This window comes from Ailuropoda melanoleuca, chromosome 13 (genome assembly GCF_002007445.2).
Source record: "Ailuropoda melanoleuca isolate Jingjing chromosome 13, ASM200744v2, whole genome shotgun sequence".
NCBI classification, from domain to species: Eukaryota; Metazoa; Chordata; class Mammalia; order Carnivora; family Ursidae; genus Ailuropoda; species Ailuropoda melanoleuca.
In genome coordinates this window covers 91,948,888-91,971,513 of record NC_048230.1, presented here as the reverse complement: position 1 = coordinate 91,971,513, position 22,626 = coordinate 91,948,888, and the positions used below count along the sequence as shown (strand labels likewise).

Sequence of the window (22,626 nt, the reverse complement as noted above, 5' to 3'; positions counted from 1 at the left end):
TGGGCCAGCATGGAGGTGGCCTGGGCGGGAAAGGAACAGGGCTGCTGGAGAGAATTGAACATGCAGGGTGGAGGGACTGGGATGCCAGGAGGTGAATGGGAGAGAGAGGACCATTTGATGAACGGGCATGCCAAGAGAGAGCAGCCTCAGGTGGGTTGGCAAGGTAGGAGTTGAGTTTGACCCTGGGGAGGTGGGAAAGCCTTGAGGTATAGAGCAGGAAACCAGCTCTGCTTTGTCCCACATGCATGCTCTGGTGGGTTATGGCGGGTGGGTGGCTGGCCGCTGGGTTGGCAGTGTGCATGCAGGCACAGCCTCAGCTCTGGAGGAGGAGAGATGATGGGCAGAGGCCATCACACCATCTTGCTGGGTGGTACCCTCTCTCCTGACACATTCACAGTTTGTGGAACTCAGTGCTTTGACAGATGAGCCTTCTGGGATCGTATACCCAGCATGGAGACAGCTTTATTGTTCCAGGCACAGGAAGGAAGGATGTGATCTTACTGAGGAGTTTGCCTGCTGGCATCTGCCATGTTGTCTCCTCCTGCCTCACAGTGCTCCTCTTGGCAGTGGGTGTGACTGACTTGCTGTCTTCCTGTTGCTAATCCTGCCTCTGCCTGAAATGGGCACATTGATCCCAAATGCTAGTGGGAATGAGATGGGGGCTGGGAAATGGGGCTGGTCTGCTTTGTTCCCTGGGCAATCCAGGGGCATCTAGGTATCATATAAATAAATGAGTATGTGAAACTTCTCCCATGCCTGGATGAAATGGCCAGTGCCCTGTGCAGCAGCACAGTCCAGGCTGGGGAGCCAAGGAGAGTCTGTAGCCCAGTGACTGTGCAAATCAATGTTGCCTCCTCTCAGCTGTGGTCCTGTCCTGTTGCGTGAGCAGCCACTGGCCCCATGCAACCCAGTCCCAGGAGCTGATGTCCACTTTACACGGGAGCTCTAAAGTTGAAAATTCTCTCAGCCTAAAGTGACCCTGGTGGTGCCCCATTTACAGACGAAAACCTGGGTGCACAAAGGCCAGGCCTCTCAGCGTAGCCTGGCAGGCTGGTCTGCCACCTGATAACCCATGTTGTCTGCTCTCTGTACGGCGGGCACCTAGTTAGATCTGCAATCCCAGGCCTAGGACCTGAGCTGATTCAAGGGTCCTTCCTTCTTTTGCCCTGTTGTTTGCCTTGGCTCTTCTCAGCCTTCTCTGTTTCTCAGCCCCTACCTGGGGCCTCTCCCCTGGGGTTCACCGGGTGACTGATTTTGGCTCCAATCTGGGTTTAGCCACAGCTCCCTGGGAATGACCCCCAAAGATCCGGGACGTGGTGCTTTGCTCCACCTCCAGGACTGTGCAGATGTTGGTTTCACTTTAAGCTTCAGCATCTGAGAGAGGTTGGTTCTTCTGAGAAGCAGGCACCAAGATGGGATTGACACAGTTATGGGTAAAATGGTGTCCCCCACCACTTAAAAATTCACATGTTGGAGTCTTACCTTCCAGTACCTCAAAATGTACCATATTTGGATGTAGGGTCCTAAGACCTCACCTTGGAAGTCCCCTAACATCACCTCAGCCATTCTCTTGGCCAGGCCAATCACCACGGCCAGCTGGGATTCTAGGGGAGGGAAAGAGACCCCAGCATGCAGTGACTAGTGGGGAGCACTGAGCTCAGCAGATGGAAGAGGTGAGGAAGGACATGCATACATCCAGATAGATGCATCTCGGTGTCCAGAGGAATCCTAGGGCCTCTGGGTCCTGGAGACTGGGACCCCAGGTGACCCCATGGAGCAGCACTGCCTGCCACCCTGGCCCTCTGGACTGCACTGTTGTGTGGGAGAGCACTGGACTTTTGTTCTGGTGGATACGCTGGCCTTGCGAGTCTTGTTTGAGCAGCTTGGCTTGCTCTTGAATCCACACGGCAAGAACCACAGGGAACTGATGCTTTAGGAAGATGAGCTTGGTAGGGTGGTGGAGAGTGAAATGGAAGAGAATAGCAGGAGGAGATGCTGTCTGGCTTTCCCACCCTGCGTCCTGGGGTCTCATCCAAGTGTCTGTCACTTGACATTTGAAGCTAGGATTCTCACTTGGGTCATCGAAGTCTGCAGTTTCTCCCATTGGTGGAGGGAAGCTGGATATTATAATCCATGGAACAGAACTAGAGGACGGGCCCTGGCACATACCAAAAGCACTATTTTGAGAATTTTGGCCTATTATCTCCATAGTTACTGCTAATTAGCCTCAGCTTTCCAGAGACTGTTTCAGCATCCAGAAATTAAGGAGAGGAAGTTTCTGATGGAGGCCATGGGGTTGCATTTCAGCCTATGCAGATCCAAGCTCTAGGAGGGGCTCCCCAAGGGTGGGCCAGGGAATCCGACTGCATGCAGGTAACTAGACAGTGATGCCACGAATCAGGAGGCCTACCCCTGTAACACGCCATACAACACGGTGAGAGAAAATTCTGAACAGCAGAGTGGCTTGAAACATCTGGAAGAAAATCTGTAGCCCAGAAGCAAAGATCTGGGCCGTTTCTTCCCCACCCTCACTGCAAATTCGGCAGAAAATTGGGAGGCCGGTTAGCTTCCCTGTGGGGATATTAATAGCAGCTCTCACTATGCTCACTGAGTTAGTCTTTTGAGAAAGCACTTTGCACACAGCCGGCGTGCTGTCGGGTAACAGGCATGGACTGCGTTGCGTCTCTCTGGCCATGAGTGCGTGGGCTTTCAATACTTGCTTGGTCTCCTACATCACCCCAGACCTCTCCACTTGCCCTTTCCCTCATGCAGAGCAACGTAAGGAAGGGTGTGATGGGAAGAATGTGGCTTTGGGTTCACGCAAGGCAGAGGTCAGATCTTCCCTGTGGTGTGAACTTGAACAACTTACCTCATTTTTCTAGACCTCAGTGTGCTCTTGTTTAAAATGGGCACAGTAATAACTATCTTGCAGGGTTATTGAAGAATCAGGGTGATATATGAAGGTGGTAGGCTGGCTACGTGCAGGCACATAATGGGTACTCAATAATGAAGACTTAGAAATGTATGCCTCCAACTCAATCTCTATCTATAGTATATCCGTTTATCTGCCCATCTGTCCACATCTGCATACTTAACACAGTTCTCACAAAAGGGAGATGTGGGATGTGGAGCCAGTCCAGTGTGTGGGAAAGCCAAGAGAATGTCTAACTCATTGCCCTAGTCTATTCAGGCTGCTATTGCAAAATGCCAGAGACTGTGGGGCTTAACAAACCACAGAAATCTTTTCTTTCAGTTCTGGATGCTGAAGTCCAAGATCAAGGTGCCAGCATGGTCAGGTGAGGGTTGACCTTCCCGGCAGCAGAGAGCTGCATCCTCACGTGGAAGGAAGGGGAAGAGAGCTGTCTGGTCTCCTTTATGAGAACACTAGTCCCATTCCTGAGGGCTCCAGGTTCATGACCTAATCACCTCCCAGAAGTTTCACCTCCTAACACTTTCACATTGGGGATGCGGTTTCAATATATGAATTTTGGGGAAACACAAACATTTAAGCCACGGAATTATCTTTTGGCAATGCAGAGAAAGGTTGATGGTATTTTCCAAAAATTGGCCCCAGCAGTATTTCTGGTCCCACATGTTCCTCCAGCGACTCCTCCTCGTCAGTGCCCATCATAAACCAGAGCCCACGTCCCTTCTTCTTGCCCTGCAAGTGGGCCTTTGTGCCCATCTCAGTGAACAAAATGTGGTGGAGCTAAGTGATGCTGCAACACTTCCAAGACTAGGTTGTGAAAGGGCATGAAATTCTGTCTGTACCTCTTGGGTCATGTGCCTGGGGTGGCAGCCCTGAGCGACAGCCCTGGGTGACTGTAGGAAGTCTGCCACACTCCAGCTCCAGAGACCACATGGAGGGATGCCCGGGGAGCCTGTGCTGAATCAGCGCCCCCAGCCCAGCACTGGTGAAGGATGCCTGCAGCCCAGCCGCCATCGTAGTCCAGTGGAGCAGACACCAGAGGTCTCCACTGAGTGCCCAAATCTCGTATTTGAACAAAGTGAATGTTGTTGTTTATATATCAGACTTGGAGAGGTTTGTTAGGCAGCAATACCTGACTGGGATAAAAGGAATTTCAGAGGCAAAATTGCGAATGGGTTTCTAATGTGTCAACATAGAATGTTTCTTCCCAAAGCCAACTTTATACATACATAGTGTGGTGTGTGATTTGAAGGATGAGGGGGAAGTCTCTGGCATTAAAATATTATCTCTATCGCCCTTTGTTGATGCATTTATTATAACTTCCAGAATTTCATTCACTAGCCTGGGGATTTTTACAGTATTCTGGTCCCAGTCCCCCAAAAGTATAGTATATCATTTACACTTTAGCATAACTGAGTGTGGAGGTGATCTTTCCAAAGCAGAGGCTGTGGTTGCCTGGAGAAGAGCAGGAAGAGTCTGCTCACCTAAACATTGTTTTTGCTTTTCCCAACATTTCCTAGGATGGCCCAGAGCATATCCCTGTTTTGGCCAAAGCTGGGGCCTCCTTTGATGGGACAGCTATTCTGAAACACTCACTCAGCCTCCATGGCTGTCCACCTCCACTCAGTGCCATCTGGGGATCCCTCCTGCCCAGGGTCAAGTCGCAGCTTTTCTGAAAAAGTGTCACACCTAGTAGGCTCAGGGGTCAGTCTTCCTGGGGATCCTGCTCACTGTCCTCTTGCTCACCGTTTCCCATGGGCCTGCTCCCATATGAGAGCCTCTTCTTTGCTCTCCCCTTAAACTGATAATGTATTTGTTTCAGACCTTCTGCTTTTCATTTCTCAAGCTCCTTTCGCCCCACATTCTGTGCTCACCTGGCCACCAACCTTCCCACCTAATGTGGCCTCGAGATGCTAGGCATAGATCTGTCTCGGGCTCCACATTGCCTGCTCCTCACTCAGCCCACGACCCCACCAGAGGGTGAGTGACGGCTGCAAAACAGGCAGGCCCCATGCCAGGGCAAAACCTGCTTCTTCTCCGCCATGTTGGTTGTGTTAAGACATCACACAATGGGATGCAAGCCCTGCTAGAGAACATTCTTAAAATCACAGTCTGAGTGAGGCTCAGGTGTGGTTATTTGGAAGCCATGGGCTGCGGCCTGTGGTAAAGTCTGGACTGAGGTGTGGTTGATAGGCATTGGTGCTGCTGTGCTGAGGGGCAAGACTGTAATATCCTCTGGATCCCTTCCCTTCTCCCCTAGGGCTCTCTAGAGCTCAGTGGGGGCTCGGACCTTGTTCCAGCCCTTCCTCTGAGGAAGATGCTCACGCCCAACAGGTGATTATTTTTCATATGGACTCCTGGACATCAGCAAGGCCATGACCACAAAATACCAGATTCGCTAATGGGAACTCCCTTGGACTCACAGCAGCCCACCACCCCAGCTCAGGCAGTGAAGGCATTTCCACTTTGCTCCAGAAAGACGCCCAAATGGAAGCCTTCACTTATGGTTTCTGCAACATTCCCCAGGACCACCATTAAAATAATGCCGTTCCCTTCGAATCCAACACATAATGCAGTTATGCTCCCCTTAACCTCCCAGGGACATGGAAAGGCCAAACTTGAACAGGAAAATGCCTGTGGCAACATGGTTGAGAACATGAAAGGCATGCCTGCCTGTGGTTGGTGGCCCGCTCAATTCAATTGTGTATGCCCCAGGGCAGGCGTCCCCATGGACTCACGTGTCTACACACCAGCCCAAACGTAACATGATCACGTAAGCATAAGCCAAGTTCGTCCCACCGCTGACATGCAGGGTGTTCAAAGTCGGCCATGACCCCCACTACTGAGGAGAGAAGCACTATAAGAGTACATCAGCAAAGCTATAGAACATAAGTGGAAAGGCAAGCTTTGAAATTTTTGGAATTAGAGGATCATCTGAGTCTACTCCCTTATTTTCCAAGTGGGGAAACTAGCCCCAGAGAGGTCAAGTTTCCAGTTCAAAATCACCCAAACCCAGTATCCCTTGCTTGAGTGCCTGGCCCACGTAGGAGGGATGACTGGACAAAGGCTCTATGCCCAAGGCTAGAGCAGGAGACGGGGCCAATAAGTGAGTTATGCATAAACAACAGCAACGGAACTTGGAGAGGTCTGGCTCACTGGACAGCTCTGAGACGTGCTCCACACCTGGTCTAGATGTGCTCATCTGTGTTGGCTTGTCCCTTCCCTACCTCACTTCTCCACGCCCCCTCATGCTGCTTCCTGGGATCCCCTCCACCTAACCTACAGGCACTGGAATCCACAACAGGGGGAAGTGAACCCAAGCCACTTCCATCCGACGCAAGACTGAGGGCCCCATGGCTGGGGTCATTGTGGCCCCCGATGCTTTCTTCTTCATTTTGAGTCACTTGACCCATGTCACACAGCTATCAAGAGGTGGAGCTAGGATTTGAAACAGATCATTAAGCCACGGAGCCCATACTGTTTGAAATTCCAGAGAAACTACTTCCTTGGAATGCATGTGTATACAAATAGAGAAAGTTGCTGAAGACTCATGATGCCAGAGAAACCAGGTGCGCCTGGCACCCAGGTGTAGGGGTGGCCACAGTGTGGGGTGTGCACTGAATCACCAGCTGGCCTCTCCTGTGCATGGCCAGACGACCCAGCAGCATGACAGGATTTTGGAAATGATGGCAGCTGCTTGTGCAAGAAACTCCTTACTTCTGTAAACTCTGGCCTCTCAATTAGCTCAGGGAAAAGCATTACACTGGAATCAGTAGACTGGAGCTGGGTCCTGACCCAAGCTATCCATTTGCTGTATGACTTGAGTGGCTTGCTTGACCATGCTGAACCTTCACTGCTTTGTAAACTATACTGTTACCTTCAAGTATAATCAGAGGTCAAAGAAACCCAAGAGTGCTTCATGGAAGATGTCTCTCCTGGATTTAAAGCTGCAATGTTTATGTGGGTGCCCAGGAGTGCTGTGTCCCCGACTGTAAATTATCTCATAGCCAAGATCACCATGTCAGAGAACTCAAAAGCAGAACCTTCACCCAGTTAGGGTTTTTGAGATTTATTCTGAGAGAAAACTTTTTGGAGAAATGACTAGAAATTACTCTTATACAACAGCAAAGATGTATCCATTTTTCAAAGAAAACTGAGTTTTCTAGTCAAATTCATAATATCAACATAAGTAACTTATTGGAGAATTATTTGATTTGGATGACCCTTTATTTTTATTTGGAAATTAGCAGAGGTAAGTTGATATTTTTGGTTTGAATTTTTCCCCCTGTATTAAATATAATGCCCCCAAAGTGACGTAACAAATATTTGGGGGAAAGCTTGAGGTTAAAAATTCAAAAATACTAAGAAATCTAAAAGTCTAGATCAATGTCTCAGAGACTTCAGTCTTGGGTTCTGTTTCTTGCAAGAATGTTTCTGCCTTAGGCCAGCTTTTGGTGAAAAGACAGAAGTAGGAATAGGAGTTAAGCCTGTTTGTTCTAGGGGTGCCTGGGTGGATCAGTCAGTTAAGCATCTGCCTTTGGCTCAGGTCATGATCCCAGGCTCCTGGGATCGAGCACCGCATTGGGGTCCCTGTTCAGTGGGAAGCCTGCTTCTCGCTCTCCCTCTGCCTCCCTCTGTTTATTCTCTCTCTCTCTCTCTCAAATAAATGAAGTATTTTAAAAAAAAATTCTGGACTGGAGGCTGCAGCATAGGTCAGAACTGCTAAGGACCCTTGGAGCTGCATTTCCTTTGGGACACTCACACAGGACTGCTCTCTTGGTGCCAGCAAAACCAGAGGGCATCCTTCTGGTTCTATGGTGCTTTCTTGCCAAGCGAGGGCCACATGGTGCTGCAGCCACTACTGGCAGAGGGGCGCTCCCAGTGATTCAAGTAGGAGAGAGGACACCAATTCCCACCTTCACGAGAACCTGCACCGTGAGTCCTTTGCAGGCATGCTGTTGGTTGAAATTTAATTTTAGCAAGTTGACAGTTCCTCTGTTGTCCTATTAAGTCAATGTCATTAAATCAAACCATTTTGGCTTTTGAGTCCTGCTTGTAGCTTACTTGTAAATATTTTGGTTTGATAGTTACATGAGAAGTAAAGCATACAGTGATGGAGGAAACACCTATTTAAGTACATGGTGGGAAATATGACCTCCTAGCCCAAATACTATGGCGTATATTTTAAAAGTGGCTCAAAAAGAGCCTGGCCCCCCAGATTAATAAATAAATAATAATAAATAAATAAATAAATAAATAAGAAGTGTTCTTGGTTTGAAGACTGAAGGACCCAGCTTAGGTCAGTGCCCATCCTTGGAGCAATCAGCCCGCACGGGGGAAGGGTCCTTACTGCAGGAACATGGCAGGCAGGAACACTCTTGGCAGGTGAGAAAGGACAAGGAGCAGTGCCACACAAAGGAGCTCCCTTCCCTTAGCTTCCAGCCTCTGGACCAGGAGACACAGGTGCTTGCCTTGATCCAGGAACCAGAGAGAAGGTTGACCTCGGGACACCTGCTCAAAGGCAAGAGGTGGTAAGCAGCTTCCAGAATAGCTTCTGGAATGGCAGAGGGGAGCAAGAAAGGACTCTCTGCTCTATCACTCACTGAGTGTGTGAATGTGGAGAAGGAAGTCTCTTTCCCAGTGCAAGTCTTAGTTTCTTCATTTGTGCCATGGGGATGTAAACATGATAACAGCAAAGCTCACTGTCCAGCTGGTTGTAAGGAGGCAATGCTCCCACAGATGCAAGTGGGGTGTGGCACAGAGTCGGTGCTCAGCAAATGCCATTTTGCCGCCTGGTGCCCGACCTGATGGTGTGCAGCAGGACACGCTGGCTTCTGCACACAGCCTGAGGCCCCACCCTGAACACTGGGAATGGCACGTCCTCTTTGTGGTTGCACATAATCTGATTTCATTAGGACAAAAGTGGTGGAGGGAGGTCAAGGCAGGAGGAGAATTAAGCGCTCTGTGAGATGTCCAACTACAACTATTCTGGATTTTTAAAAACTGAAAGCTCCCTGAAGGCTGTAATACCTACACACGATTTTCTGAAGTCATTGAAATGGTGCTTTGCTTTCACAGCCTAACACAACTCCCTGAACAAATCTCAATCCCCAATCTCAATCCCGGCTGTTCTCTGCACTATTCCTCTTGCCTGGCTGCACGCCAGGTCCTGCTTCTCTCTCTCTTTTTTTTTTTTTTTTAAGATTTTATTTGTTTATTTGACAGAGATAGAGACAGCCAGCGAGAGAGGGAACACAAGCAGGGGGAGGGGGAGAGGAAGAAGCAGGCTCATAGCAGAGGAGCCTGACATGGGGCTCGATCCCATAACGCCGGGACCACGCCCTGAGCCGAAGGCAGACACTTAACCGCTGTGCCACCCAGGCGCCCCAGGTCCTACTTCTCTTGGGGATCTCGCAAGCCATGCCTCCAAGTCCTTCAAACAGCGACAGCATTCCAGCCACCAACTGGAGATTCAACAAAAAGCTTTTACTATCTACCTTAACTGGAATTATTAATATCTTTTTGCAGAATCTTTAGCTAAAGCGGCCATTCCATCAGTCGACACTTATCAAACTCCTACTGTGTGCCCAGGACATCAGAAAGAGCTGAGGATGAGAGTGAAGTGGGATGACCTAGATGTTTATTTATTTAACATGTGTTTACCAGGAGGTGTGTGCACCAGTTACTGTTCTAGGTACTCAGGATGAGCCAGGAATAATGCAGGCAAGTTCCTGTCCTGGGGACTTGATATGGTGATAAGTGCTATGGAGAAAGATATAGCAGGGGACTGTGAGCAGGAGTGTGGGGTCATGGGATTCCTATCCATAGTGTGGGGAAGGGAGGCCCCCCTCAATAGGTGAAGGGAGTAAATGCCTGCAGGAGCTGATGGCATTAGCTATGAAAATACCTGGAGAAAGAAAATCCCAGGCAGAGGGAATAGCAGATGCAAAGGCCCTGAGGTGGTTTGTGCTTGATGTACTCTAAGAAAAGCCAGGAAGCCAAAGGGGCTAGGAAGGGGTGGATGATGAGGTCAGAGACGTGGTGGGGGCCAGATCATGCCTGAGCCTGCGAACAAACATATGTAAAGTGCAGGACAATAAATGATGCAGGTTTTAGAGCTACGGAGACTCTTGTAAGTTTCCAGTACATAATGTGGCAGGTGCTATGGGTCTCTGCTCCTATCCCTTGGGTTGCCTCGAGAGCTGAAAGCCTGGCTCCAACTGAACTTTCAAATCCAGTGGAGTTCCCAAGCTCCTGGAACAGCATGCCTGCATCCTCTCTCACCATGGAGTTCATGGTCCATGCTGCATTGAACCTACTGAGCACAGCCATTGCCACACCTGCCGGTCTTACTCTCTGCACACCTACCTCCCCATCCACCTGGAATCTAGCTGGAGTCCGTTTACCTGGTGGAGCACCTGGCACCTTGTGGAAACTTGTCAGTGTTGCTGGAAGCCCCAGGAGAGCACATCAAGGACTGTGTGTCCAGAGTTGTCCAGCTCTCTGCTGCTATCCAGGGTGTATTTTCCACAACGCACAGCAGGCACATTTTCCCAGAGTATTTCAGAGTAGTTTGGGTTAAGGTTGTTTTAAATAACTTCCGTGGCACTTAAAAGAACTGCTTTGCTGTTTTCCCCCTCAGTCTGAACAGTGAGGGCTGGTTATTACTGAAGAGACCGGTGTCTTGGGCAGTGCTATTGGTTTAGCAGACATGAGCATCCGGGCTTGCCTTCCAGCCACCGGCCTGGGCCCACCATGCAACGTGCCGTGATGACTAATGAGTGACTCGGGCCTATTGCCTGCCCTGAGCAATTCCTCCAAGGAATGAACATGAAGAGCAGAGACTGTGGCTTATCCTGGCTTCCCATGGCCCACCCAGACCTCAGGAAAGGATGCAGTTTGCTCAGCAGGTGGCCATGGAGTCTGAACTGGGCGCTTTCAACCACATATCAAACTCATGTGCCCTAAAGGGAAAAATCATGTGTGGGGGGGGGGGAGAAAATCCAGTTTCGTCTGAATGCCTGAGGCCAAGGGAGGGGAGGGGAGGGATCGCCTGAGTCATCCCTGCTTCCGCCTCCCTTCTCCTGTGAGCTGAACTTTCAAAGCCCATTGGAGATCACAGTGAGTGTCACGAAACTTGTGAAATCTCGAGGTGCTTTAGGGAAATAAACAAAGAGGAATTCAAGGTCAGATGTCTCAGGCAGCCCCACCTGCTCCTGAGGCATGCATAGATGTTTGCCTGACAACCAGCGGGCATGGCCACAGGTGGTCCCTGAGGCGTGCCAGGGAGAACCCACCAAAAGACATCAGGAAAGTGGGAATTTCAACTGCAGAAAAATGGGGCTTTGAACCCCAGAACCAACTTTGTATGCCAAGCTTGTGCTAGGTGCAGAACAAACACTGAGGACTTTCTAAGTAAAAAGCCCAGGTCAGGCGGGAGACCCCCTTTCTGCCTCTGTGCCCCGAGGAGGGCCCACGGTGCTGACAAGAAGCTGGAACACAGGCACGGTCGCCCCAAACCGCTCCGGGTCAGGAGGCACAAGAACACGTCTCCAGTTACAAATTCTCATGTTCTTTCCAGTTTAAAAATGTACTGTAATATTTATCACAGAAAGTTGGAAAAGACAGAGAAGAATTTGGGACAAAAAAGTCATCTATATGCCACCACCCTGAGAGGGTCACTGGTGGCAGATGGTGGATTTGGGTGCAGTTTCAGACATGCTGAGGTCACTCTGCAAAGAAGCTTAAACCTTGAATGTTAAAGGATAAACATTCCCCTCTATGTGCATAAGCAATTTGTGAACATAATTTAATTTATGCATAATAAATCATCATGTGGTTACATGATAGTTTACTTAACCGGAATATTATTGTTGGGTTAATACAAACCCTATTTTTTTAATTTCAATAACTATTAATGCAAAACACTGGTTTATAATTTAGATTATTCCCTTAGGATAGATTCCCTTAAAAGTTAATTGTCTGTAGGGGCGCCTGGGTGGCTCAGTCGGTTTAGCATCTGGATCTTGATTTCAGCTCAGTTCATGATCTCAGTCTGTGAGATCAAGCCCTGCGCTGGGCTCTGCACTGGACGTTGGGGCCTGCTTGAGATTCTCTCCTTCTCCTTCTGCCCCTCCCCACTCCCCCTTGCTCACCGGCAAGCTAACTCTCTCTTTAAAAAAAAAAAGTGATTATCTGTAGAAAAGCATAAGTGATTTTAAGCATGTGCACATATCCACACACATCTTGGATTCTAGTTTGGCTTCTGCTGCTAACTGGATGTTTCAGCTTGGTTAAATTACTTTATCTTTCTGGATCTGATTTGTTGCCTTTGTGAAACGAGGGGTCAGAGCAAATGACCTCTAGGTTCCTTGCAGCTGGAGTGGAAAATGATTGTTCACAAATGTCTTTGCATGGGTATTTTCATGGTAAACTTTATTGATGCACGTAAGTGTTTGTCTGCACCTATGCTCTTTGAGCATTTCTGAATAAAATCTTTTATCCTAAACATTTTTTCACATGTCCCCCCAGTGCATGTGCATTTGTTTATAAATTACAATTACGCACTATTGTCAATTTAATATGAAGATTTGGTAAAGTTCTGTTTTTGCCTTATTTTTTAGAAAATGACACAGTCACTGGCTTGGGCTCGCTGCTAGGTGACCCCATTTATGTTGACATTTTCCTAATTTCCCAAAGTGGTGCTCAGTGTTCCCCTTATTGAATATTCAGGTATGAGGGTATGGGGAACGCAATGGCTTTAAAATTATAACTGAAGAGTATGCAAACAAAAGTCCAATTCTGTCACACATGCTTGAGTATAAAGACCAACTTGGGCCGGCTCTGGCCTTTCCAAACCTGCCCTCCCCTCAGATCGTGAGGACCATGTAGTGTGGCTGGCATCTGAGACTCTGCCCATCCTGGTGAGGCGGCTTTCCAGCAGGTACAGTAGTGGCTGGAGTGGCAGGAATGACAGAAAATCGTGTGATATTTTCTAGGCCCCTTTCCGTCTTTTTTTGACCCAATTTTCTCACAAGGCCCTGAATTAAGGGGTCAGAAATGAAAGAGTTCTCCAAAATTCTCCAGATACCTCGCTTTAAACCTGGAAGAGAAATTAACAGTTGAAGTCACAGAGAATGTCCAGGAGCTACGAAGTATTAGCAGACTTGTGTGGTTGTGGATTTGTATTAATTTGGGGAGCTTCACTGACCAGCTACAGGGCAGGGAGCCCACATTCCAGTTACATCTGGGAAAGGTAGGTGATTTCCATTCTCCAGGGATTTGGAGCAATCCCTCAAAACTCTGGACTCCAACTACCATGAAGCCCCTCGGCCCTCTACTGACTGTCCCTGTAACCAGCTCTGTGAGCTGAGAGCCTGGGCCACCTTCTTCCCTCTTAACACAACACAGTTTTAAAACCTGTTCATACTTTGCTACTTCTCCTCTCACAGCATCATGGAGTTAGATCTGACTAACATCTTACCTGGGTATCACTGAAGCCAGGCTCTGAATGCAAGTGAGCCTCCCCTAAAGTTTTAAACTCACCATTAGCTTTGTGATAACTCAGCACTCCTGCTTCCCAATGTAATAATCTTTCCGAAAGTAGATTCTTAACAAGTGATGTTTGACGAGAAAACAATTATGCAGAGTGAATGTCCTATGATTTAGAGCAGCGCCGGTCCCCAGGGGCCAACAGGGGCCAGTGCACTCACACTGAGCCACACAGCCCCTGGCTCCCACAGCTGCTGCAGCTCCGGAGACAATGGCGAGGTTCCTAAGCCACAGGACACATGTGCTTTGCAGTGTATCTGATGAGCCCTGTCACCACTTGGCACAACAGCTTCTGTTTGATTGCTTAGGTGGTCCACAGGCAGCAAAACCCAAGGGTCCCCAGCAAGGTCAAGCTGGCCCCCACAGACAAACTGAAAGACATGTATTGTGTGTGCTCTAAATAATCACTGACAGGCAAGGCCCACACTGTTTCCTGGTCCTTGATTCTAATCGAATGAACAATTTGACAAGCTTCCTGCGATCCCTGTCTTTGTACCAGCAGAACACCCTCGACTTCCATATTAGGCTCAAGCTGGAGCCCATGAGCTGAAGGGCAGCTCTGTACTTTCCCACTCTCATCTGCAGAGGTTGAACTAACGGTGGCCTCGCACTAAGACTCAATCAGTCCACACGTGTGTGTGTTTACCCCCGCACCCAGCACTGAACAGGCTCAGCCCTTAAGGGTCCTCTGGCTCGCATGCTACTCCTCTTTCCAACTAGGTTTCCAGAGCTGTGTGACTCATTCACAGGGAGCCGGGGCCTGCAGCAGATTGTAAAATCTGGGGGAATCCTGCAAGCTGGTTGTTAAATACGGCAATTATTAAAAATAAACTATGTAAACATAAATAAATAAATTGTAACCATTGTTTCAAACTTATGTGTGTCTGGTTATTTTTACGACAATCTGTGTTCTGCAGGTTATACAGCACCTGTAAGGTGGAAATGCTCCATGATAGTGTGTCCTCACATACCTTCCCTGCTCCCTGTTTGGTGTCATTAAGGCAGATGGAAACCAGCCACAGTAGAAGTATTTACACCACGGACAGAGGCAAATGCTCTAAGTAGGGGCCGTTTTTTCCCCCCGGAGAGGATGTAATTAGTCATTTATCAGGACCCCTTTGCGAAGGTGTTCGCAGGTGATTACTATGGCTTATAGCGCCCTGCACAGTGTTGGGCACTTGAAGGCCAGGCATTCCTGAACAACGTTCTGCAGAGAAGCCCCTCTGAAGGTTCTCTGGAATCTCTTACCTTGGGAGAATTTTCTGGGTGTCTCTGAGGGCAGGGCCAGGCCAAGATACTTGCAGATCCGTCTCTACCTATGCGGTCGCCTGTGTGGTGCTTCGGCTTGTCCCCAGCCCTGCCCGCCCGTCCCATGTTGCTGGGCTTCGTGCACCAGGAGTCATGGGCCAGGGGGCGTAAGAGGCAAAGGGCCTGGAGTTCAAAGCCTGCCTCAGTCATGACCTTGGCATAGGCACCTGGTTGTGCGTAGCCCAGTCTCCTCATCTGTTAACGGGACGATCTTAGGGCTCCCTTTCCAGGGTTGTCATGAAGCTAAGAAGACATAAAAGAGAAATCACCCGAGTAGTCATGACTGGTCTTACAGTAGCCCTGGCCTGACGCCCTGCCCCCCTCAATGGTGCTGCCTTAACCTTTCTGAGTAGGTGTTATCTGGCTTCCAAGGGTGTGACAGGGGTGCTGGAGGTGTGCAAGCCAGTACAGTACACTGCAGAGGCATCCAGGGTACACCTCAGCAGGCCTGGATAATATCAGAGGTAAAAGTTATTGTTTGATCACAAAGCTGGGAGGGCAGCGTCAATCTGAATGTCCTAGGGCCACTGCTGTTGCGAGCCACAGGCTGACTGGGCCAGACTCCACCCCTTGAGGGCTCTGGAGCCAAATCAGCACAGAGACCCTCATTCTGCATTCTTGCCCTGCCCTCTGCCCCCTGCCCCAGACCCAGGCCTCACCTCACAGCCTCCAGCCTCTGTGGCCATTATCTGTCCAGGCCTCTGGTCGTTTTTATCCACAGGGAAATCGAGGTAATTGAACACTTCAATCAGCACTCAGCTTCTAAAGCCAAGCAAACGTAAAGTTTCCCAAACACCTTTTTACTTCAACAAAAGTGCCCTTCATGCTGAAGTGAGAGTCTGCAGAGACGTGCAGCTGTCTGACAGGCCGTTATCAGAGTCAGGATGATTGCACAACACAGGAACTGAGGAGTTCCAAGCAGGCTGGGAAGGGAAGGAAATATTTCACTGTCATCACCTAATTCCACACGACAACCGTGAGTCAGTCTCGCCTCATTTCTTGTAATGGACGTGTTCCGGTGCCATTGGCCACGTAGATTCGTCTCTTTGAAGCAAATATGATTTCTCTGCTCATTTTCTATGTTGACGTGCAGGAGAGAGTTTTCATGGGAAGAAACGATTAGTCCCTTAAACTCTAGTCTTAAAGGACTGTGCCTTTGCCAATTTTCCCCTTGTAATTCTAACTTTTTATTTTGGACATTTTCAATCACATATAGAAGTCAAGGGAATAATTCAATAATACTCAGTAGCACAGTGACCTTCATGTGCCCATCACCCAGCTTCAGTAACTGCATGGCCAATCCCATCTCGTTTGCACCCCAAGCATCAAATCCCAGGGGGGCAATAGCTCTCCTACAAATATTTCAGAAAATATCTCTAGTGGATAAAGAAACTTTAAAAGTATATAGTCTAACAGCAGTAACATACTTTAAAGAAGGATAATCATCATCAAATACCCAATTAAGATCACTATTACCTTAATATTCCTATGACTGATCTCTAGGACTTGTTTGAACTGGGACCCAGATAAAGCTCAAAATAGCAATTGGCTGATATGTCTCCTAAGCCTCCTTTACTCTATAGGTTCCCCCACCCCCACCCCCACCCCTGACAGCTAAAGAAACTAGTTAATTGTCTCGTAGAGCTTTCTACAGTCTGGATTTTGCTGATTGCATCTCTGTGGTGTTTTTACCATGTCCTCCTAATACTGTGTATTGTCTTCACATTGACGGGTAGATCTAGAAGCTTGGTCGGCTTCAGGAATGGGTTTGTGGGTTGGTTGACTTGTAAAGCCATGTCATAAGAGGTGTGGAGTAATTCTCTCAGGAGGCACAGACTGTCCACTTGTCTCTCTTTTTGCTCTGTTAGCAGCCGTTGCTGATCACTGCCATTACTTGATGGGGAGACAGCCAAATATTGGTATTTTAATTTTATTATTATCTAGTTTATTAGCTGAAATATTTTCATAAAGAGAAAATTGGCTTCATCCACTATTGTGTTGCCCTAAGGTACAGTTTTTCTAGGAAAGGCAGGACAAATGCTTTCTTCTGTCCTTTTATTCACCTTTGCCTTATTTTTCTTTCTTTCTTTCTCTTTCTTTCTCCTCCTCTTCTCCCTTCTCTTCCTTCTCTCCTTCCCCACTTTCTCCCTCTCCCCCTCCTCTCTCTCCCTTCCTGATCCTCCTTCTTCCTCTTCTTCTCCTCTTCCCCCCCACTTCTTCTTCTCCTTCTGCTTTTCCTTCTCCTTCTAAAGGAGGTATTTCTCTAGGATTCTCAAAGGTAGAAGGATCAGTTTCTATTGCTGGGTAACGAATGGCCACAAACTTAACAGCTTACAGCAACCTGCTTTCAGTACCTCCCAGTTTCTGTGGGTTGGGAACTCATAATATGTCTGACCGGCAAGTCCTCTACTCAGGATCTCACCAGGCTACAGTCAAAAGTCGGCTGGAGCTGCAGTCTCATCAGAAGCTTGGTCAGGGAAGGACCTGCCTCCCAGCTCACTCAGAATGTTGGCAGAACCTATTTTCTGGAGTTAGAAGACCGAGTGCCTGGCTCCAGGGAGAAGCAACTATGGAGTCACCTTAGAGTCTGTACACCAGTGTCTAACAATTTTGGTTTTCAGTTTGTGTTTAGTATCATTATGAACTGAGATACCTAACATTTTTGATGTTTCATCCATTCTTACTATTTGACTAAAGAACTCTTTGTTACCTGGTGCAAACTTCTTCCTTTCACCTTACTTCAAAAACAGATTTTTGTTCCCAAAACTTGCCCCCCACCACCTCCCTCTGGATGTGACATAAGCACTGTGGATGGTGCTATCTTTGTGCATTTCCCTGGCTTCCATTAGAATCACCTAAGGTGCTAATTAGAAGGACAGGCATCCCCACTCTAGCCCCCAAGAATCAGCTCTTGTAAGTCTGGGGTGGAGGCCAGGCATCTGCTTCTTGCAGGAGCCACCCAGTCATTCCGATACATACTAATATTTGAGAACCTCTGACAGAATAATCCCCAGCGTGAACATTCCTAAAATGTTAGGCAGGAGGTTATGAAAAACATATGACTGTTTTGTTGATATTTGTAAACTCACTTCCCCCAAATAGATGTAACCTTAGCCAGACCTAGTAGAGTACTTATCTAATCAATCTTTCTTTTAGGAAGTTAACTCATGGGACGTACAACTAGTTTACTATGAAACATCTTGGGGAGAAACATGTCGATTGTCACCTGCTAGGCTTCTCTCACACATAACGAAAGACCTGCTGTAAGCAAAAGAAAATGTACACTTTCTGCTAAGACTAGGGGCTGAATTTCACCATCAGGAAAATCTCCTGTGAAGTCATTTTAAGAAAGAGAACAGCAAGGCCAGAAGGGAGAGGGACCAGTGTCTCACTATAAATGGACTGAATCAAAGCCCATTTCACTCTGAGAACCTCTGTCAGGGTGGAGGGGTTTGCCAGACTCAGTCTGGTTATTCTTCTGGAAATAGTCTGTAAAGCTTCATCATTTTGTTCGGTGTCACGATGCTGTGTGCTATGGTTTCCTGGAGTCAAAAAGTAGCTTCAGCTGATTTGCAAGGGGCAATTTCCTCCTTGCCTTGCAGGGTATCAGTCTTCTTATTCACAAAGTGGTGCGTCTCAGAAAGCTTGAAGTCACTGGGGAGTTTGCAAGCCATTGTGACTTCCAGAGCTGGGCACACAGACACATGGGTAAAGCATTGCCAATGTGGGCAGGGTCAGCCTGCTTGGGCCAGGTTGGCAGGCAGGGCACTGGGGCTTCTGAAAGCCCTGGAAGCTTCTCTGTGCTCCCTGAACTTACTGTTCTCACCCCCACAGCCCCCAGTCTGCCCCTGAGATGTTGGGGTCTGAAGCAAGAGCACAATGAGAGGCCTGTTTACTGTAGATTACTACCCTATGACCCAGCCATTGCACTACTGGGTGTTTACCCCAAAGATACAGACGTAGTAAAGAGAAGGGCCATATGCACCCCAATGTTCATAGCTGCATTGTCCACAATAGCCAAATCATGGAAGGAGCCGAGATGCCCTTCAACAGATGACTGGATTAAGAAGCTGTGGTCCATATATACAATGGAATATTACTCAGCTATCAGAAAGAACGAATTCTCAACATTTGCTGCAACATGGACGGCACTGGAGGAGATAATGCTAAGTGAAATAAGTCAAGCAGAGAAAGACAATTATCATATGATTTCTCTCATCTATGGAACATAAGAACTAGGATGATCGGTAGGGGAAGAAAGGGATAAAGAAAAGGGGGGTAATCAGAAGGGGGAATGAAACATGAGAGACTATGGACTATGAGAAACAAACTGAAGACTTCAGAGGGGAGGGGGTGGGGGAATGGGATAGACTGGTGATGGGTAGTAAGGAGGGCACGTATTGCATGGTGCACTGGGTGTTATACGCAACTAATGAAGCATCAAACTTTACATCGGAATCTGGGGATGTACTGTATGGTGATTAACATAATATAATAAAATAAAATTTAAAAATAAATAAATATTTAAAATTCCGAAGTCAAGCCAAGAAACTGTTAAAATAAAACACAATTTATCTTGCTATCTTGACAAATATACCTTCCTAACGACCTAGAATCCCTGGAAGTCTGAAGTTAGGGCTCTCAGACTCCTCCATGTTCCTGCTGGAACATGGCAGCTGGGGCAAAGCTTCTCCTGGCCCTCCTCCCATGGCTGCCTCCCCCCTCCTCCGGTTTAGCTGTCCTGCACCTCAAGGGGTCTCGTGGGCACATGCATAATAACCCAGCCTGCCTACGTAGGCAGACCCACCCCATAAACACCTTAAAAAACAGCCAAGGCCACCCTTTGGGGTCAGGGTGCACACACCAAGGGCTATTCCTCCCACAGGAGGACAGACCAGCCAGGAAAGAGCCCACCAACACTGGATATGTCAGGTATCCAGGGTGTGGTCTAGAGGCAGGGCTCACAGGTTCTGGGTGGATGCAGCTCTTAGCTGTAGACTCCTTGTTCTTTGGGGAGACAGCCAAAACGCAGCCCCCTAATTTGTGGGGACCTGGACATAACGGTGTAAGGGTGAGCCTTATGACCCTTACTTCTCAGAAATGAGACAGGGAACAGGCTCCTACCCTGCTGGTCATCACTCAACTTGGCTGAGGAAGTCAACCTTGTGAATAAGAACAGAACCTTTCATTGAGGCAGTGTGCCTCCAAGATGTGAGGGCCACCATTCCTGCATAATCTGGAGCTTTTCTACACTTTCTGAAGCTTAGGTTCTTTGAGTTTCTTTCTCACATCTGTAAACGGTGGGAATAATCCCCCCTTTTCATTATTCAGACTAAAGAATATAATGAGACACTTTTAGCACAATGTCTGGCATTGAAGCTACAAACATCAGTAGCTTTAAAAAAAAGTAAGTGGTAAAGTCTCCATCAGGGCAGAGGGTAATGCTCTGGAAAGAGTCTGTCCCTGGGGAACCATCGCCTGCCAGGAGAAGAGGGCTGCTGAGGCAGACAAGTCTCCTAGACTTCTCTTTCCCCAGGCATGCGGCCTTGTGTGCAGGTGTCTGAAAGGTCCTGCATGTCTTCATTTGCTGGGGAATAGAAGCAGCAGAAAGGGCTACCAGTAGGTGATCCCTGTGAGAGTTGGAGCCTTGTCCTGCTGGGAAACCTGGGAGTGGGCTGGTGCACACACCTCAGAGCTTTCCTGCTGGAGGGCCAAGTGAGCTGAGGTTATCACTGGCTGATGCCTTGGCACTTCTGACCTGCCCTGAGCACAGAAGGACCAGTGCATGCAGTTGGTCATCAGGATGGTGTGCGGTGAGGGAAGTTGGGGGTACAAGGAGAGGCACTGGCAGCATCGGCTACTCCATTGTATTGTAACAGAGATGCAGCCATCTGAGAAGAAACTTCCCCTTCTGGTAAGGGAAAACACCTTTAACTCTCAGCTAGCCTGTTGGTCTATAAGTGGAACAACTTCCCTGCCCTTCTGTTATGTTTAGAGACCAGCTGACAGTCTTGATGAAGGGAGAGAGGAGCACTTTACTTCAATGTCCTCCTGAGTTAAGTCCCTGGGGTATTTCCTGCGTGCTGAGGGAACACAGGGCACATGAGTTACAACCTCAGACTCTATCATTACCTGGCCCTGAACCTCTCTGATCCTTAGTCGTGAATGTGAGTTGACCTTTGAACAACATGGATTTGACCTGCATGGGCACATTTATAAAAGGATTTCTTTAATTTAATTTTATTATGTTATGTTAGTCACCATACAGTACATCATTAGTTTTTGATGTAGTGTTCCATGATTCATTGTTTGTGTATAACACCCAGTGATCATTGCAATACATGCCCTCCTTAATAACCATCACCCTGTTACCTCCGCCCCCCACCCCCTTCCCTCTGAAACCCTCAGTTTGTTTCCCGTGGTCCATAGTCTCTCATGGTTCGTCACCCCCTCTGATTTCCCCCTCTTCATTTTTCCCTTCCTTCTCCTAATGTCCTCCCTGTTATTCCTTACGTTCCACATTTAAGTGAAACCATATGATTATTGTCTTTCTCTGCTTGAGTCGTTTCACTTAGCATAATCCCGTCCAGTTCAACCCATGTCGATGCAAATGGTGGGTATTCATCCTTTCTGATGGCTGAGTAATAGCCCATTGTACATATGGACCACATCTTCTTTATCCATTCATCTGTTGAAGGACATCTCAACTCCTTCCACAGTTTGGCTGTTGTGGACATTGCTTCTATGAACATTAGGGTGCATGTGGCCTTTCTTTCCACTATATCTGTATCTTTGGAGTAAATACCTAGTAATGTGATTGCTGGGTCTTAGGGTAGCTCTATTTTTAACTTTTTGAGGAACCTCCATACTGTTTTCCAGAGTGCTGTACCAACTTGCATTCTCACCAACAGTGTCAGAGGGTTCCTCTTTCTCTACATCCTCTCCAACATTTCTTGTTTCCTGCCTTGTCAATTTTTGCCATTCTAACTGGTGTAAGGTGGTATCTTACTGTGGTTTTGATTTGAATTTCCTTGATGGCTAATGATGTTGAACATTTTGTCATGTCTGTTAACCATGCATATGTCTTCTTTGGAGAAGTGTCTTTTCATGTCTTCTGCCCATTTTTTTACTTGATTATTTGTTTTTTGGGTGTTGAGTTTGAGAAGTTTCAGACTTCTGAACTCCAACACTATTAGATAAAATATCTGTGTTACCTTGAGCCACTAAGTTGGTGCTAATTTGTTACAGTAGCCATAGGGAGCTAATACAATGGTCTTTCCTTTAAAGATACCAGAATAATGGAAACTGTGTCCAGATCCCCTCTTCAAAGCCAACCAAACACAATAAGAAAAATGAATAGCTAAAAACTTCATCATCGAAGAAACTAAAGTACAAAGAACTCCAAAGCACAAGGTTGGAGACTAAATCACCGGCTATTAAATTCAATGAAAGACTGTGTGTGTGTGCCAAAGGGAAGAGGTAAGCAAACAAAAACACCACTTTTTTTTTAAATAAAGAATGATGACTACGATTAAAATAACATGAGTATTATCCAAATTATGCTGACCGCACATGTCTGTATGTATAGATACCTAAACAGATTATGAAGGGGAGGCCACTAAGTTATTAATAGTGTCATCTCAGAGTAATGCAATTTGGCATGATTTTTACTTAATTTTGAAAAAATATTTTACTTTATTCTTCATTTTAAATTATTATCTGCAGTTTTACATACCAAAAAAAAAAAAAAACCAAAACCCAACAAAACTATTTTTATAACAAGGAAATAAGGGAAGCACAAAACAAAAAAGTGGAAATGAGAAGAAGAACTGACACTA

At 47.4% G+C, this 22,626-nt stretch overlaps 1 long non-coding RNA gene across 1 annotated transcript in view; it reads left to right on the top strand.

The window, feature by feature from the left end:
- The window catches only part of LOC117795498, a 60,516-nt gene extending 38,239 nt beyond the window's left edge, over nt 1-22,277 (top strand). Inside the window, exon 3 of the long non-coding RNA XR_004619548.1 lies at nt 22,076-22,277. This is a non-coding gene — a long non-coding RNA (uncharacterized LOC117795498). The remainder of the gene's footprint in view (nt 1-22,075) is intronic.
- Nucleotides 22,278-22,626: the final 349 nt, after the last annotated feature.